The sequence below is a fragment of the Protopterus annectens genome, chromosome 4.part0 (genome assembly GCF_019279795.1).
Source record: "Protopterus annectens isolate FY-2018-M chromosome 4.part0, PAN1.0, whole genome shotgun sequence".
Classification (NCBI taxonomy): Eukaryota; Metazoa; Chordata; order Ceratodontiformes; family Protopteridae; genus Protopterus; species Protopterus annectens.
This window is the reverse complement of record NC_056733.1, coordinates 1,599,773,850-1,599,791,282: the sequence shown is the minus strand read 5'-3', so window position 1 is coordinate 1,599,791,282 and position 17,433 is coordinate 1,599,773,850. Positions and strand designations below refer to the sequence as shown.

General features: G+C 44.6%; 1 protein-coding gene, 1 non-coding gene and 1 pseudogene across 2 annotated transcripts in view; 1 reads left to right on the top strand and 2 right to left on the bottom strand.

Annotated features, from left to right (window-relative positions):
* FBXO38 (F-box protein 38) overlaps window positions 1-17,433 on the top strand; it is a 3,050,069-nt gene that overhangs the window by 975,487 nt on the left and 2,057,149 nt on the right. The gene's annotated exons all lie outside the window — the stretch shown is intronic.
* On the bottom strand, window positions 3,815-7,328 carry LOC122800626 (annotated as a pseudogene).
* Window positions 7,632-7,787, bottom strand: LOC122800640. Its single transcript, XR_006364633.1, has one exon. It is a non-coding gene; the product is annotated as a 5.8S ribosomal RNA (ribosomal RNA).

Sequence of the window (17,433 nt, the reverse complement as noted above, 5' to 3'; positions counted from 1 at the left end):
CAGAGACTTTCCATATGGAACAGACTACCTATCTATGTCAAACCGAGCTCCTCATTATCACTCTTAAAGAGAAATCTTGATGACTGGATGGGAAATAGGAAATTCACCCCAGGGGATCACTTCTGTGGCTCTGCTTGATAGGGACACAGGAAAATAAATTTTCTTGGGTGACGAAAGCCAGGGTACCTTTTTGGCTAGGCTTGTTTAGGCCCTAGGGCCAATAGCCTAGTACCTACCTATGAACCTAATCACAAAAGGGTTTGCATCCAGATCAAAATAGGTCATTGTGCCTTTCTATGCATCACTCATCAGACCCATGATAGAGTACAATGCCCCATTTGGGATGTACCTTACAAGACACCTGCAACAGCTGGAAAGACCACAGAAGTACCTCACCAAGAGGATCACTGACCTCAAACAGATGCCCTATGTAGCTCGACTGAAGAAACTCCAGCTGTACTCTGTTGCATACTGCCTACTCAGAGGTGATCTCTGCCTGACATACAAGGCCATGTCCAACCCAGAATTGATGGACATGCTACACCTAAAGAAAACCATATCCCCTCGAGCCACATGCTCTAGGGATCTAAACCTCACCCCAACAATAAATAGGATGTGCTGGAGGGATAGATTCTTGACCCAGAGACTTCCCATGCTCTGGAACAAGATTCCAATCTACATTAGGCAGAGCTCCTCACTAACACTCTTCAAGAGAAACTTTGACGAATGGATGGGAAACAGAAAGTTTACCCCAGGGATTACGTCAATTGCTGTGCTGGACAGAGGCACAGGGAACTAATCTAAGGGGGTGGCAAAAGCCAACACATTCCGGCTAGGCTTATAAATGCCTTTGGGCAGATAGCCTAGTACCTAACTATGAACCTATAAATAAAATTGATAAACTGCTTGCAATAAACAGGTTTAACTTTATCAGTAAACCTTGCATAATAAAACTTTTCTGTTTAGCATACATCATTAATGTTTCACACACAACCTTAAGGTGATGTGTGTCCAGTTTCCTAGAGGTGACAGTGATTATATTTAATATTAAATACACTTGCATATGCATGGTGGCTACAGTAGTTTTGTTATAATCGTCATGACTTATCACTTATCCCAACTGTGTTTAGGACAGTTATGTCTCGTGAAGTATGTATATAACCTAAACTGACCTGTATTAATCAGCACATTTTACTGCATCCATCTGAAACATATTTGATAACAGAAATGATGTATTTTACGTAGTAGTGCATTCCAAAAAATTATTACAACCGCATACACATATAGGCCTCTCTGAAATGTATCTCCATTCATTCAGAAATTACTATATGTCTGATTTCCATGCTGGGAAAGTTCTCCAGTGGCAATGTCAGTTTATAAAGTAAACTTCAGTTTTTGCATCCTTTATCCCATGGGTTGATTCCCAGTTGGCACAATAATATTTTAACATTGTGTAAGCCCCAGCATGACATGTTATAATTCATCTTTCACCTTCCAAACCTTAGATCTTAAAAGCCATGCCATTAACCATTCTATTGTTGAAGATTGGAAACTGTGTTAATGGGTTGAGCATCATGCATGACAAAGCTCAATGCCATGTTTCACACATTAACTGCTCTGTGATGTAATTCTCACCAATGTGTCTGCCAAGGAGCTTGTCCACTTTCAGTTGTGCAAATGCAGTTGGCAAGACTATGTCTTTGCACAGTACCAGTAACATGAATAATCTGAACTGGATGCTAATTCAGACATATTTTGTTAGCCTCACTTTTGCAGACATGGCTGGTGAGGGAGAGAATGGTGCTAAATTTACAGTACAAAGATGGGGCATTGAGGAATCCAGGATATTTGTGACACTCCTCATGAAGTGCTACAGGTGTAGGCTGTTGCAACAGGATTATACCAGAACTCATTATAAGGCTTGGAATAACTTAGCCAAGGCTATCTCCAATGCAGCAGGCATACCACCCCTGGAGAACAATGTCATCACCACTGTAATGGCCTTAAGAAGTGCAAGCAGGAACTCTTAAGTTGATGGGAGGCTGAATTTAGAACTGGGAATATCCCTCAGTTGTGCAAGTATACTGATCCATAGCTTGCCTATGATGGTGGCATTAATTATCTAGCCAGCCAAAGGAGTTATTCATTATGCTTTTGTATATATTTCTTTTCTTATTGTGCTGTACAGCTGAAGAGGAGATAATTGAAAACTGTGAGGTGCACCAGGAGAGATTAACTCACCTCAGAGAGGCATGGGAGTAAATGTGAGTCATGTAAAAACCCAAGCCATAATGTTTTCATTCCCTCAAGCACTAGCACCTTGAGTAGCCACACTTCAACCTTCATCTCAAGCATGCATGTTGCTTGCATCAGGCAATTAAAACACCAACTTTACTGTGCGTAGGTTCAGTACCCAGAAGCAGCAATTACTTTTTATTAACGGTTAATTGTTTGTAAAATATTAACAAAAGTATTTCCTGAAGAATCAAATTATGGTAATTGTGATTATTAAATTAGAATGCATAATTCCAGTCCCTCATAATTAAGGTAAAGGTTGCTGTTTCTTAGATCATAGCAGTGTAATGTGTTTATTTGATGTCACATACGTACCTTTTTGTCATATGTGGATGTGGCAAAGGTGTGAAGTAGTAAAATTATCATAATTATGTCTTGCCAAACCAAATTTATTTTAAAAATACAGTACTGTGACATGTTCTAATTATCTCTCTCATTTTTGTCTCTTCCCCCCAAACCTTTTTCTCTCTGTCTGTTTTATTTTTGTGGGTGGAGATGTTATCATTTATTAATCTGCAGTTTGCAAAACTTGCTGCTGGAAGATTAATGTTCAACAGCACAGAGGTGTACAGCAACCACTATGGCTCAGCCCACCATACCTCCACAGATGGCAGCAGAGACATCCAGTACTTCAGGTTCACAACCTCGTCAGTGTTGCCTGCACAACTCTGCCCTAACCGCTCCAACTACATCATGTAGCTCTGCCCTGGCAGCTGGTACTGTGATACACGCCAACTCCACTACTACTGCTCCAGGAGATTTTGTCATCTGGCAGGAGCTGACAGGGCTAGTAGAGAATATAATGGAGATGGTCCTCAGGGTAAGTATTGGCAAGGTTAAAAAGGTCCTGTGTCACATTGCAAAGAAGATGTCACATCTGGCACTGACCCAGGGAGCTGTTGCAGGAGACAGCGATGACAGTTCTCAGGGTGAGGATTAGATTCTCACTGTATTCAAGCTGGACATGGGTGCATCTCTGATGTCCTCTAACTATCCCAATCATGGTGTCCCCCAACCGTTTGTCTTTATCACCATCCCTCTCTCTCTCTCTCTTCGATGTCTGTGGATGCTTCCTAACCTACACTAGCTACCTACCTGACCCTCTCATTCCTAAGCACATTTCCCAATATTCCTTCCCCCTCCCACAAAAAAAAAAAAAAAAAAGAAAAAGAAAATATTACGCTCCATACATAACTCTCCACTTCTCCTATGTGTCATCTTGACATAATTTATTTGGTCCAGTTGGCCATACGACATTATCATTGGAATGGTGACTCTGCAAAACCATGAACATATATGTTATGAAGAAATGGATAGCTTTGGTGCTCTCCCACAACCCTCCTGCAAATTCCTGTATTCCTTCCCCTGTGTTCTACCCTGTGGCCCCACTCCTGCCGCCTAGGAACAAAGTCCCGCAGATGATCTGGACTTAGGGGAGGGGGGGTGGCACGCAGGGCGGGACGGCCAAGGACAGGTCACCCCTCCCTGCGAGGGCGCAGAGCCCGTCCCCCCACCTGCAACAAAAGGTTGGCTCGAGGGCTGACTTTCACTAGATCGCAGTTTTTTTGCTGCTCTGCATCATATGAAACCCTGACCCAGAATCAAGTTGTCTACAAATAATTTAGCACCTAGTTCCCCACCAACGTGCGGTGCACTGCTGGAGAGAGGTGGCCTCCTTCCATCCGCGCTCTGACCCATTGACGAGCGGTGCTCCTCGCTGACCTTGCGGACAGCTATCCCTGGCCAACCGGAGATTTGTGGCACTGTGGTATCATTACGTTTAGGTGGAATTCTGACTTAGACGCGTTCAGTCATCCCACAGATGGTAGCTTTGCACCATTTTCTCCTCAGCCAAGCACATACACCAAATGTCTGAACCTATGGTTCCTCTCGTACTGAGCAGAATTACTATCGCAACAGCACATCATCAGTAAGGTAAAATCTAACCTGTCTCACGACGTTCTAAACCTAGCTCACGTTCCCTATTAGTTGGTGGACAATCCAATGCTTGGTGAATTCTACTTCACAATGATAGGAAGAGCCGACATCGAAGGATCAAAAAGTGATGTCGCTATGAACGCTTTGCCACCACAAGCCAGTTATCCGTGGGATAACTTTTCTGACACCTTCGGCTTAAAACCCATAAGGCCAGGAGGATCGTGAGGCCCCGCTTTCATGGGCTGTATTCATACTGAAAATCGAGAACAGGCGAGCTTTTGCCCTTCTGTTCCACGGGAGGTTTCTGTCCTCCCTCAGCTTGTCTTAGGACACCTGCGTTGCTCTTTGACAGGTGTACTGCCCCAGTCAAACTCCTCATCTGACACTGTCCCTGGAGCGGGTCGCGGCCGGATGCCCGGGCGCTTGGAGCCAGCAGCGAGAGCCCCGGTGGGGCTCGCCCCCGCCTCATCAGGTAATTAGAAAAATGATGAGTAGTGGTATTTCGCCAGCAGCCGAGGCCTCCCACTTATTCTACACCTCTCATGTCTCCTCGCAGTGCCAGACTAGAGTAAATCTCAACAGGCTCTTCTTTCCCCGCTGATTCTACCAAGCCAGTTCCCTTGGCTGTGGTTTCGCTAGATAGTAGGTAGGGACAGTGGGAATCTCATTCATCCATTCATGCGCATCACTAATTAGATGATGAGGCATTTGGCTACCTTAAGATAGTCATAGTTACTCCTGACATTTACCTGTGCTTCATTGAATTTCTTCACTTTGACATTCAGAGCATTTGGCAGAAATCACATTGTGTCAACACCCGTCTCGGGCCTTCGCAATGCTTTGTTTTAATTTAACAGTCAGATTCCCCCAGTCTGCACCAGTTCTAAGTCAGCTGCTAGCAGCCGGACGATGCGGGACGCCGGTCTGGACTGGCGCCGCCACAGCTTGGGTGATCCACAGGAAGGGCCCGGTGCATGTCCAGAGCCACCACCTCCGTCCCCTTGGCCCCCCGGGAAGAGGGAGTGCGGTGAGGGGGCAACCCCTCGTCCAGCTGAGGAGCATGCCCAGCCCTGCTTCACGCCCAAGCCTGACCGACCCAGCCCTTGGAGCCAATCTTTATCCCAAAGTTATGGATCTGGCTTGCCGACTTCCCTTACCTACATTGTTCTAACATGCCAGAGGCTGTTCACCTTGGAGATCTGCTGCAGATATGGGTACGACCCGGCATGACACACCCTCTCCCCCGGATTTTCAGGGGGCCGGTGAGAGCTCACCTGACACTGCCAGAACTGCAACACTTTACAGGGCGCGGGCCCCTCTTTCAGGGCGAACCCATTCCAGCACACCCTGCCCTTTACAAAGAAAAGGGAACTTTCCCAGGGGCTCCTGCCAGCTTCTCCGGGATCATTAGCATCACCGCACTGGACTCCGCGAGGTGCCCGTCTCCGCCGCTCTGGATTCGGGGATCTGAACCCAACTCCCTTTCAATCAGAGCTTGCCTGTCTGTCAAGAACGACTGACCCATGTTCAGCTGCTGTTCACAAGGAACCCTTCTCCACTTCGGCCTTCAATGCTCTCATTTGAATATTTGTTACTACCACCAAGATCTGCACCCATGGCGGCTCCACCCGAGCCCTCGCCCTGGGCTTTATTGCCACCGTGGCGGCCCTCCTACTCGTCGCTGAGTAGCCACTTCGGCTCCCAGTGACAGCCAGGTATGGGCCCGATGCTCCAGCGCCATCTATTTTCAGGGCTAGTTGATTCGGCAGCTGAACACACTCTTTAGCTGACTCTGACTTCCATGGCCACTATCCTGCTGTCTATATCAACCAACACCTTTTCTGGGGCCTGATGGACGTCGACATCGGGTGCCTTAACCCGGCATTCGGTTCATCTCGCAGCGCCATTTCTGCTTACCAAAAGTGGTTCACTGGGTGCTCACATTCCATGCCTGGCTCCAAGCCAGTGAGTTGGACTTCTTACCCATTTGAAGTTTGAAAATAGGTTGAGATCGTTTTGTCCCTAAGACCTCTAATCATTTGCTTTTCCAGATAAAACTGCGTCCACCGAGTGCCAGCTATCCTGAGAGAAACTTTGGAGAGAACCAGCTACTAGATGGTTCGATTAGTCTTTCATCCCTATACAAGACTGCTATGGACCTCCACCAGAGTTTCCTCTGGCTTTGCCCTGCCCAGGCATAGTTCACCATCTTTCGGGTCCTACCAAGTGCGCTTACGCTTCATCTCCCCGACGGGATGGGTGAGGCGGGCTGGCGGTGCACCCCCATGTGGGACGGGGGGATCCCACCTCAGTCAGCATGTGCCAGACCTCTCTTTCGTTGCCCTGTGGGGTTTCCTGCTCACCTTTTGACTCGCGCACCTGTTAGACTCCTTGGTCCGTGTTTCAGGATGGGATGGGTGGGTCACAGACATCGCCGCTGACCCTGGGCACCCGAAGTGAGCCCAGTCAACAGTCCTGCCAGGAACTGGGGGACCCTGGCCCCCGCCACGAGGGTGGGGGCGGCGGCAGTTATCTCCCATGACCCTGGGCAATGGTGAGGGCCGATGCCGCCAGCTGTAACACTCCCCTCACCGAGGGGGAGTGGGATCCTCCTTGCCGGGGTGGCTGGTGCTGCCGCTGAGTTGAATCCTCCAAGTGGACAGCGTAGTCCCCACCCATTTACCTCCAAACAAGTTTCACACCCTCTTGAACTCTCTCTTCAAAGTTCTTTTCAACTTTCCCTTATGGTACTTGTCCGCTTTCAGTCTCGTGCCAGTGTTTAGCCTTAGATGGAGTTTACCACCAGGTATGGGTTGCATTCACAAACAACCCGACTCTGGAAAGACCTGATCCAGATGCGCCGGGGGCCGCCACCAGCCTCACACTGTCCGCGAGCTGAGCCTCGATCTCAAGGACTTGGCCCCCTGACGGACTTCTATACACCAGATTTCCCTGCGCCCATCGCCTGGGAAGAGGATTTGGCGCTGGGCTCTTCCTCTTCATTCGCCGTTACTGAGGGAATCCCAGTTAGTTCCTTTGCCTCCACTTAATAATATGCTTAAATTTGGCTGATCGTCACGTCTGATCTAAGGTCGCGTTATGAGCGTGATTGTGGGTGACTCCCGAGTGTCGGAGGATGGCTGACGTGGCCCCGGGAGGGTGCCGGGCGGGCGTCGGGCTCTACCCCAAGAGGGCAGCCTGGTGGAGGTACCACCGACAGCCTCTGGGGAGGGGGGTCGCGGGCCAGATGCGCACCTGCTTCCTTCTGTCCTTTGACAGGCTTCCTGGCTTGGGGCAGCGGGGGACTCCTCTCCTCCGTCTGCATCTCTCCCTGGGGGGACTCCCTGGCCATGCCGTTGACAGGGGCCAGACACCCCCAGGGGCGATAGAAGGCACGACAACCCTCAGACAGGCGTAGCCCCAGGGAGTAACCCGGGGCCACAAAGTGTGTTCGAAGTGTCGGTGATCAATGTGTTCTGCAATTCACATTAGTTCTTGCAGCTAGCTGCGTTCTTCATCAACACATGAGCCCGAGTGATCCACCACTCAGAGTCGTATGATTTTTCTTCTTGGACGCCAGGGGTGGTCATCACGAGCATGTGAGGTTTCACGGGCATCATTGCGGGTGCCCTCCACAGGTACCCGCAACCATTGTCGAGCCCTGTTGGTGGCCCTGCGCGGCTGAAGAGTTGGGATTGCGTCCCCCCATCAGGACGGCAACCTCTCCCTCCCCACACATGCATGTGGCCAGAAATGGCACATGGAAAAGCCTTCACTTTATGTCCTCAGTATTTGTGCAGAGTTTGGCATAGCACAGCAATGCTGAGTGACATTTAGTGCTGTTTAACTTATCGTATAAGCTGAAGATTTCAGTTTATTCTGCAGTAGTCTAGTTACTTTCACGCAAATGTGCTTAAATCCACTGTGCTGTGGGAATACAGAGAAAGGCAGACTAAAGGCAGTTCTGTGGAACAGTTAAATTAACAGATCATAGGCTGCTGGATGTATTAAAGTAGGAGATTTCCATGTGGTATGTAGAGAAAATTGCCTTGTTTGTACCCTTATGTTTTTGCATAGCATCATTGGTTCGATTACAGCTGTGTGACAATTTATTACTTCATGACATTTCATACTCCTATCATATATTTAACTGCAAATGTCTGCATTTCTCTCCATATAAAACATTTCCTTAACATAGCATTGGAGTAGTGCAGTAAGACATTATATTCAAAAAAATTACAGCCCTAACAGGGAGACTTATAAAGCCAGTCTTTTCCTGTTAGGTGTTTGTTTATTGCAAAGTTCTAATTTAGCCATTACCTAAGTGTTATTGGTACACTGTTATACATGTTTATTGGCTACATCTTGTTGTGAGCCACCATTGTCCTTCTGTCATAATCTACTTTGTCCCTGCCTCCATGTCACACTGTTGATATATCTTCTCCCCTCTCTGTCATTAATCTTCCACCTCTGCATTTGTGCAATGTCTGGCACTGGGCAGCAAATGCAGCTAAGGCTAAATGGAAGTACACAGCTTATAGTAATATCTTGGAATTTGATTGCCTTTGTCTGCATTGTTGTGTTAAGTTGTGTTTGGTCAGTTTAATGTATTTTTGAAGAAGATGAAGAGCTGGATGTAAATATTGCAGTGGTCAGTAGAGTAATGAAGATGAATACATGCATTCACGTTTGCTGAAATCTGCTGTCAAATAGTAACTTTCACAGTTATGGCTTTCTACGTAGTGTGCTAAGATAATACTCGGGTATGAATGTTTTTTTTCTGGCATGCTATAAATGTTCAAATAAATGAGGATGAAAATATATTTCAGGATGTGCTGTCTGACTGTTATGCATGTAAATGTTGGCTATAGCTTTAATTAACACATTGTCCTGCTGCTATATTTATGTGCCTGATACCTATTGCATAGATTGTCTTTTACGGATGTCTGCATGGAAGTTGGTACTGAGCAACATAGAGTACTGCTAATTACCACTGTAAGTTCAAGACTTCATGATATGGTTATGCATGTTTTAACACTTTACCTTCAGCAGTACAGTTCGGGTTAGCAGTGCTATGCGCAAAAAGTGCAACAAATAAAAAAGAGAAAATCGCATATATACAGTTTTATGTTGCACTATGTATGTCTATATTACTTTTGTCAAGAGGTGATCTTAATTTCAGAATGATGTTGACTCACTTCATTCATTCATCTAAAGTATATGTCTGCTCTACAGTGTTTACACTTGCACTGTATTACCAGCTTGGTCAAACCTTTCTCACAGAATCCATCACTGTCATTCTGCAGTGTACTGTCCTATGTAAAACTTGCATGTTTGTCTTGACAGTGCACATAGTGCAAGTATGAGACAATACAAGTGTGCAGTCATCCTGATATGAATGCACCGGAATGCTTTATTAATAATCCATTGGTGTACAACAGTCAGTTTGTATGTCATTCCACTGTGTAACATGTCAGTGTCCATCACAATGTACAGTAAAGACAGTATCTACATTTCATTAGAACAGTATGTCATTACATGTGACAGTCATAGTGATGCTATGTTGTCCTGTGCACATATATGCATGTGTTGCACAACCTGTGATGAAAGTTTAGATCTCTTCCAAGTACTGGATTTTACAAATATTCAGATGTGTAATTTCACATTGGTAGTGTCAGTTTTCTCCTGTGGTGCTTGTGACTATTACAGTGTTCTCTAGATTGTATAACTAAACAGGTAGGAGGTTCAGTGTCTGCCATGTAAGTCGTGTCTGTGTGTGTGTGTATGAGAGAGGGGGGGGGGACTGTGTGTAACATTTGGTGCTGTATCAAATTCTTTTGAGAAGGATACATTTAACTGTTCTCACAGTTCCCTTATCCCATTTTTTTACAGAAACATTATGTATGAGACACATTGAGAAGGTCATCCTGACAAAAGTGCACTCTCTACCCTTAAGAATCAGTCTTCTCCTGTGGCTGCTGGCTAGATTGTGTAACTTTATAGGTAGGAGGTTTGATGCCCAACATGGAAGACATGTCTGTGTGAGAGCCTGTACTCTGGATAAATGTTTTAAACTGATAGATGACTCTACCATCTATTAAAGCCCATCTTTCACATCCACAACTTCTTGCAGCACAAGGGTGTAGCTGTGCATACATTTTGTACTCTGAGTACAATTTCCTGTATATTACTTAAAGAAAACATTGTTTTTTTTTTAGCCAGTACGCTGTCCACAAATGTGTAAAGTAATGCTTCAAATAAGTGTGTCATGAGTTGTAAAAATATCCATCTAATGTTTTTTAGAGGGAAAGTGATGCAAACATTTAACTGGGTGGGTGGAGAAAGTTTCCATTTTTCAGATGGCATTTTGTTTTTGTGTGGCATTAATAAGTGAGCATGATTACATCATTCTGTTGTCTGTCTGCGCCCCTGGCTCAACACAATGATGAGGTCATTATTTTGCAAGTCAGCCGTCACTGTTTAAATGCTAGACTTTTCCTCTGGTGCTTGCATGTCTTACAGCATTATCTAGAATGTGTAACTAGATAGGTAGGATGTTCAAATACAGTAGTGCTTAACTTCTACAAGTGTGACTGCCAATTAAATCATGATTGTTTTACACACATTTGCAGTGGTAACTTTTACATCTCCTGGTAGCTATAAAAGTAATGTTACCAGTTGCATTTACTTGGCAATACACTGCTGATGTCATCCCTTCCTGCATGCTGTATGTTTTAGTTTTACTCATTATTCTCCTGTGGTGCTGGCTGCTGATAATGTGGTTCAATTCCATCACCTCTTCAGTAGTGTGAAAGTGATGAATATCATATACCATTGGCCACCTCACAACCACCTTTATTATACTTCTAATTATGTGATTGAATTACTGTGCCACTCTGTGATACTAGCAAATCCTAGCATTCACAGGGAAAATAACTTTTTGGCCACAGTGATTGTATACTGCTAACTTACCTGCAGTCTCCCATATTTGGAGTGCAAATTCTCCTGTGTTGCATGACTTTGATACTGTGCATTGTGTAACAACATAGGTAAGATATTTACCACCAGCTATCGGTGTGTCTTTTCACCCTTATACTGTATAGGCTGTTCTTCAAAGGCATATATGATGTTTATCCGTAAAGTGTTATTGTGCACTTTGAACACTTTTGAGCCTAAACATCCAGCTAATAAACAGTGGTGCTGTCATCCATTTAACTGTGCACTGTCTCAGCTGTACCTCAACATGGTTGTGTGGTGCTTGAGATTCAGGCACTTAATGTGATCTTGGGTAGTTATTTCATATCCATCCATTAGTACTCAGACTACATTGTGTCAATGTTACTGTGACTGTACATGTCACTAACACTGTTGTCAAGCACATTTGCTTTGTACACGTACAGATGTTGATCTCTCTTACTAAAAGCTGTGACAGTTTTTCTTACAATGATGCTTTTATTCAGAGTAATGATTACATGTGATTATATGGGTCTGTATTAAATCAGGGAATGTTTAAAAAAACGAACGCTGATTTATCGACCCTATGTAAGTGAAAGCTGAAAAAAATTGCTGTTCCAAAAAATAAAAAAAAAACAACTTAAAAACATTACATAAAGTGGAAGCCCTTACCCCACACCCTCCTACTTAAATATACCAACTACGAGATTGCAGTACAGTGATGAAAACAGCAAAATAATGAAGGCGGACAAGCGATTTCTTTCCCAGGGAAAGAATTTGCTTATATGCCGTTTTGTGCTTTCACGTTCGATCAAGACGCATTCAAAAGAATGCGTTGTTGATCATACAGTAGGAACCGATTATATTTTCCTTTTATAGCATGTGTAGAAAGTGTTATCTGCTGACACAAGTGAATGAGAGAACATTCTGTCTGCCGTTGACTTACTACAGCAATTACAGGCATGCAAATCCCTTGTAGCAATAACATGATGTAATGCCTTCCCATAATGGCATATCTTTCAACTGCAATGACATTTCTACTGTGGTGCATTCCGTCTTTAAAATATGTATTGTCTGTTGTCAGATACTCATGTCTTAAACATCCACATTCAATGCCTGGCAGCATTGTTGTATATTATATTGTTATGCATGAATGCATCCACCACATTTATAATGTGTCCATTTTCAGTGTGAGAGTCCTGCACCATCCTTTTCTTCTCAGGTGTTGTTTACCACACATGCATCTGATGTAATAAGTTAGCACAGGTGGATTGTCACTAAGATGTCTGTTGTGGAGCTTGTGGTAAATCCATATGTCATTAGTCAGTGGAGTCAGATGGCTTGCTATTCAATTCCTGACTGGGCCATCATTATATGAATATACTGATGTTACATAAACACCTTAGTAAGTCATCAAAGGCTGTGATTGCATGGCAGTGAAATGTTTATTTGGGGCATGCCTTGCTGTGAGTGGTCGTGTGGCATGTGTATTGAGCATTGGCTTGTGTAGCATAACTACACAGATAGACTGTGGTTCAGTTCTGGGACAGTGTGTATCCTACATGATGAAAACGGCTTCCTTGTCAAAGAAGCAGTCAAGTGATTCACTTCTGAGACGGTATGTGTCCTGCATGATAGAAACAGCTTTCTTGTCAGAGAAGCAGTGATACTGTAATGCTCACTGTTGTGTGGACAGTAATATGTGTAGCTCCTTTCCACCATTGTCAATAAATCCAATAGTTCATATTATTTTCATACCTCTTGTCTTAACACACACATTCAGTTTCGTTGTTTGTGACAGTCTCCATTGCTATCTGATGCAGTACATGCATTCAATACAGAGGTCTGAAAACAGACCTGTGTATTAGGCAAGGGTTTGAATCTGGTAACATCTGTCAACCAGACAAAAGTGTCAGAGATCAGTGGCTTACCCACAAACAGTATTTATGATGCACTCAAAAGGGCTGCCTTTTTCAGGTGTTATCTTATGAGATAGGTAATCTGTACACCTTATATGGTAGGAAAATGCTGTAAGCCCTTTAAGGGTGTTTTTTTATGACATGACCGGTAACATGTATTTCTATGGTGACCATGAATGCTGTGCATCTCTCTGATATCTGTTCTGGCATGTGTTAAAAAATGACACGATGCAGATGTTTATTATGTCATTCATTGCTCGTGTGCATTACATATTCACAAGATAATTATACTCTGTATTACATGACTTCTCCGGACATGTCTTTAATGCTGCAGTTGTTTTCATCACATTGACCAGCTTAATGGCAGATGGGTAATTCCATAAATATTTCTTACTGTATGGCATGCTGACAGACTATCAGAAACTGTAATTTGTCATCTGTTACAACACTTTCTATTGCGTTGCTGCTGTTATGTTACTGTTCCCTGCAATTCCATGTGAACATGACCAGTAATACTAGGTATGACATGTTTGCAAAACACCAGTGGCAAAACCAGACTCCTGACAAGCCATCTGTTCTGTCTTGTCATTTGCCACTTACATATGTTTTTTATTAGATTTATATTTAGCATTTACATAACTATACAACACTTTCTTGTGTACTGCATGATTTTAGTTGATGAACCCTTTTTGTATTGGTGCCAGTGTAATTTCTTAGCAAAAACATGCCCAGTTCTGATTTACCTGACATTTTGGCTATGTGTGGTCCTTTTTTTCTTGTGTATACATGCTGAGGTTGAGAATATATGTATGCAAGCTGATAATACTGCTAAGATATTCTTCGTGTTTCGCTGTTGCAGTCATCACACTTGAGTTGTCTGCCTGCAAGTAGCCCTCAGTCAGCCCGAATACCAGAGACTTAGTATTTCTGCATCAGATTATTTCGCTCCAGGACTGACGTCAGGTTGTCAGGGGTATAAAAACAGGCAGCTGACGCCATTACATCAGTCTTTATTGCCGAGGAGTCTGAAGCAGAAACAGTTTGCAAGTGCCGGTCGGCCGCTACATGAATTTTCATTTATGAATTTAATAATCCTGAAGTCTTCTAAAGCTAAGTACCCCGCTGGGGATCCTTTTTTCTTGCTCTAACCAGTGTCAGAAAAAGTTAACAATTGTCTTGCCTGTGGAAAGCAAATACCTCACAGAGATTTTCATTCTTACTGCGTCACCTGTTTAGGCCCAGACCACGACGTACCTCGCTGTCAGTTTTGTGCTTTTTTTAACGCCCGAACCATTCGTTGTCGGGCTTGCTTTGTCACTGAATTCTTTCGCTCTCGATCTCCGTATTCCGAAATGGTTTTGGTAAGTCATCCGACTACTGATTTGCTGAAAAAACGTAAGGGTAAAGACAGAGACAGACCGCATAGGTCCAAAGCTGCCGATGACGTTTCTGTTAAGCTAGTCGCCAGTCCACCGGCACTCAGTGAGGCGCTTTCACAGCCCCTGATGCTTGCTTCATTGGATTCGCAGGCCTCTACTGAGACCCATTTGGAGTCCGGTATGCCATGATACTCTTCTCCGAATATGGAACCTGCGGATGTCTCTAACTTGGATGGGTCCAGAGCCGCTGTGCAGGCACCGGCTTCTGAGGCAGTTCTTTGCTCAACCAATGTTCGACTCAAACTGACAACTTCTTTTTATCTAAAACTACTGAGTTTCTTAGGCCCAGAGTACGCACTATGCCTAGAAAACTGGCAACCAAAGGGCATGCACCTGCTCCCATACCACAAAAACAAATGCTCAGAATGGCTGAAGACCTCATTATGCTGATTAGGGGAAGTCAGCCTTCCCCTGCTAAGAGGAAAAGAGACCAGTCCCCTACAGCTTCTACACACCAGGAGTCCGATGGCTGTGAGGTTTCTGATTATGACGACATGACCTTATCTGCTTATGAGGATTCTGTTGCAGAAGAATCCATTCCCTCTGCCTCCCCTCCAGAGGATTTTTCTTTTGGTGAAACATTGCATACCTTAAGAGAGCATTTCCACTGGGAATGCCAAGACTATCCTCAGTCCAAAAAGAGACTCAGAGAATTCCTAGAGTTGCCTCAGCACAGGCCTTTAGCAATCCCCCCTGTCCTGGATGTTGTTGTTGATGTTTTTATGGAATCCAGTCTTACTCCTGACACTTTACGTTCTGCCCCTAGGAAACCAGACAGGTACTATAGAGTACCTGACACTCACAAATTTCTTTTCAAGAATCTTACTGCTGACCCAGAGATCATTTCCCAGCAGCCTAAAGGTATCAAGGCAACTTTAGCCAAGAATCCCACCCCTTTGAACAGGGATTCCAGGGCCTTGGACAGATGGGGTAAAAAGGTATATACCTCTGCAACTCTGGCTATTAGGACATTGAATTGCCAGTTTCACATGCTGAAGTACCAGCAGCATATTATGGAACTTATTAAACAAAAAGTGGCAACCTTTACAGACTGTGCAGAAAATAAAGATTTGCAGGAGCTTATGCACTCTGCAAGCCAAGTCAGCAAGCATACTTTGCAGTGTGGCTTTGACGCCCTAGAAGCATCTTGTCGGGCAGCAGTGACTGGCTGTGCACTGAGAAGACATTCTTGGCTCAAGGAGCAGACTTTGCCAGACCATGTCAGTTCTAAGGTACTAGATGCTCCTCTAAACAAAGACAGTTTGTTTGGCACCAAAGCAGAAGAGGTTTTCAAAAAGATGGAAGAAAAAGCTAAGTGTATGCACACTGTTAAAGAATTCTTACAAGTGCAACCCCCTAGGTTCAGTAGGCATTGCCCTTCCAAACACTGGTCCTTTCCAGCTCCCTCCAGACCTTCTCAAACCAGACCCAGGGGTAATAGACCACCCAGAGTACAGTTTCAGGGTATGCAGAGATCTAATCAATGGAGTGCCCCCACCCCTAAAACCGGGAGTGGTAAGCCACCTCCTTACGGAAAAAACTCACAATTACTTCTTTACTCCACTCCCCAGCCCTGCCCAATTGCTTGTGCCCCTAGGAGGAAAACTTGCTATTCATGCAAAAAACTGGATGCCCATCGCACAGGACCGATGGGGCTTCAACATTGTATCCCAGGGGTACAAATTTTATTTCCACTCACTGCCAACCCCAAGCGGGTTTCAAAACCTTCCTCCAAACCAATGGGCAGAGGCTCAAAGCCAAGTACTTTCCCTGCTCAATATCAGAGCTATTCAGCCGGTTCCACTAGAAAAGAGGCGTCAAGGATTCTATTCCAGACTCTTCCTGGTACCCAGGAAAGAGGGCTCTTGGTGCCCAATCCTGGATCTTTCTATCCTCAACACCTTCCTAGTGGTACCAAAATTCATAAAGCTTACCCTGCAACAGCTTCTTCCTATGCTAGCCAAGGATGCTTGGTTAGTCACCCTAGACTTAAAAGAAGCCTATCTGCACATCCCCATAAGGGAGTCATGCAGGAATATCTATGTTTCAGGACAGGATCTATGCATTATCAGTTCTCTGCACTTCCCTTTGGCTTATCTACTGCACCCAGAGTATTCACAAAATGCCTGGCTCCAGCAGTTGCATACTGCAGGCAGAAAAATATCCAAATGTACCCGCACTTGGATAACTGCCTGATTCAGGCAGACAGTCAGGAATTGCTGTTGCAGCACCTGACATTTGTGAAAAACCTTCTTCCTTCCTTGGGGTACACCATCAATGAAAAGAAATCAAAACTGGTACCCAGTCGAAAGATTGTATTCCTGGGAGCAAGCTTGAACACAACATCCCAGATGGCATTCTTCACTTCAGAAAAGCAAGTCTGTCTCACAGCCTACTTCAAACAAATGGCCACCAGAACCCAGCTCTCTGCAAGAAAAATACTGCAGGCCCTTGGGTTCATGGCCTCATGTATGCTGCTAATTCCATATGCAAGGACTGCATATGAAGAAACTTAAATGGTACTTAAAAAGTCTTTGGTGCCAACATTCTCTTGACTTGTAAACAGTCATTCCTATCATACCCTGTCTAAGGACAGAGTTCCTTTGTTGGCAGAAGCATGCAACCACAATAAGTGACTTCACTTTACTCAACCGCTCGCCGCCCAGACCCTAACCACAGATGCATCAGACTATGCCTGGGGAGCACACATGGATGGCAAATGCATTCAGGACCACTGGAGCCCAAGTCAAATTCATCTGCACGTCAACCAAAAAGAAATGCTAGCTGTGCAGAATGCCCTGACAGCTTTCAGATCCCTACTGCTTCCAGGACAACTGTTAATAAAAACAGACAACACCACAGTTATGTGGTACATAAACAAGCAAGGA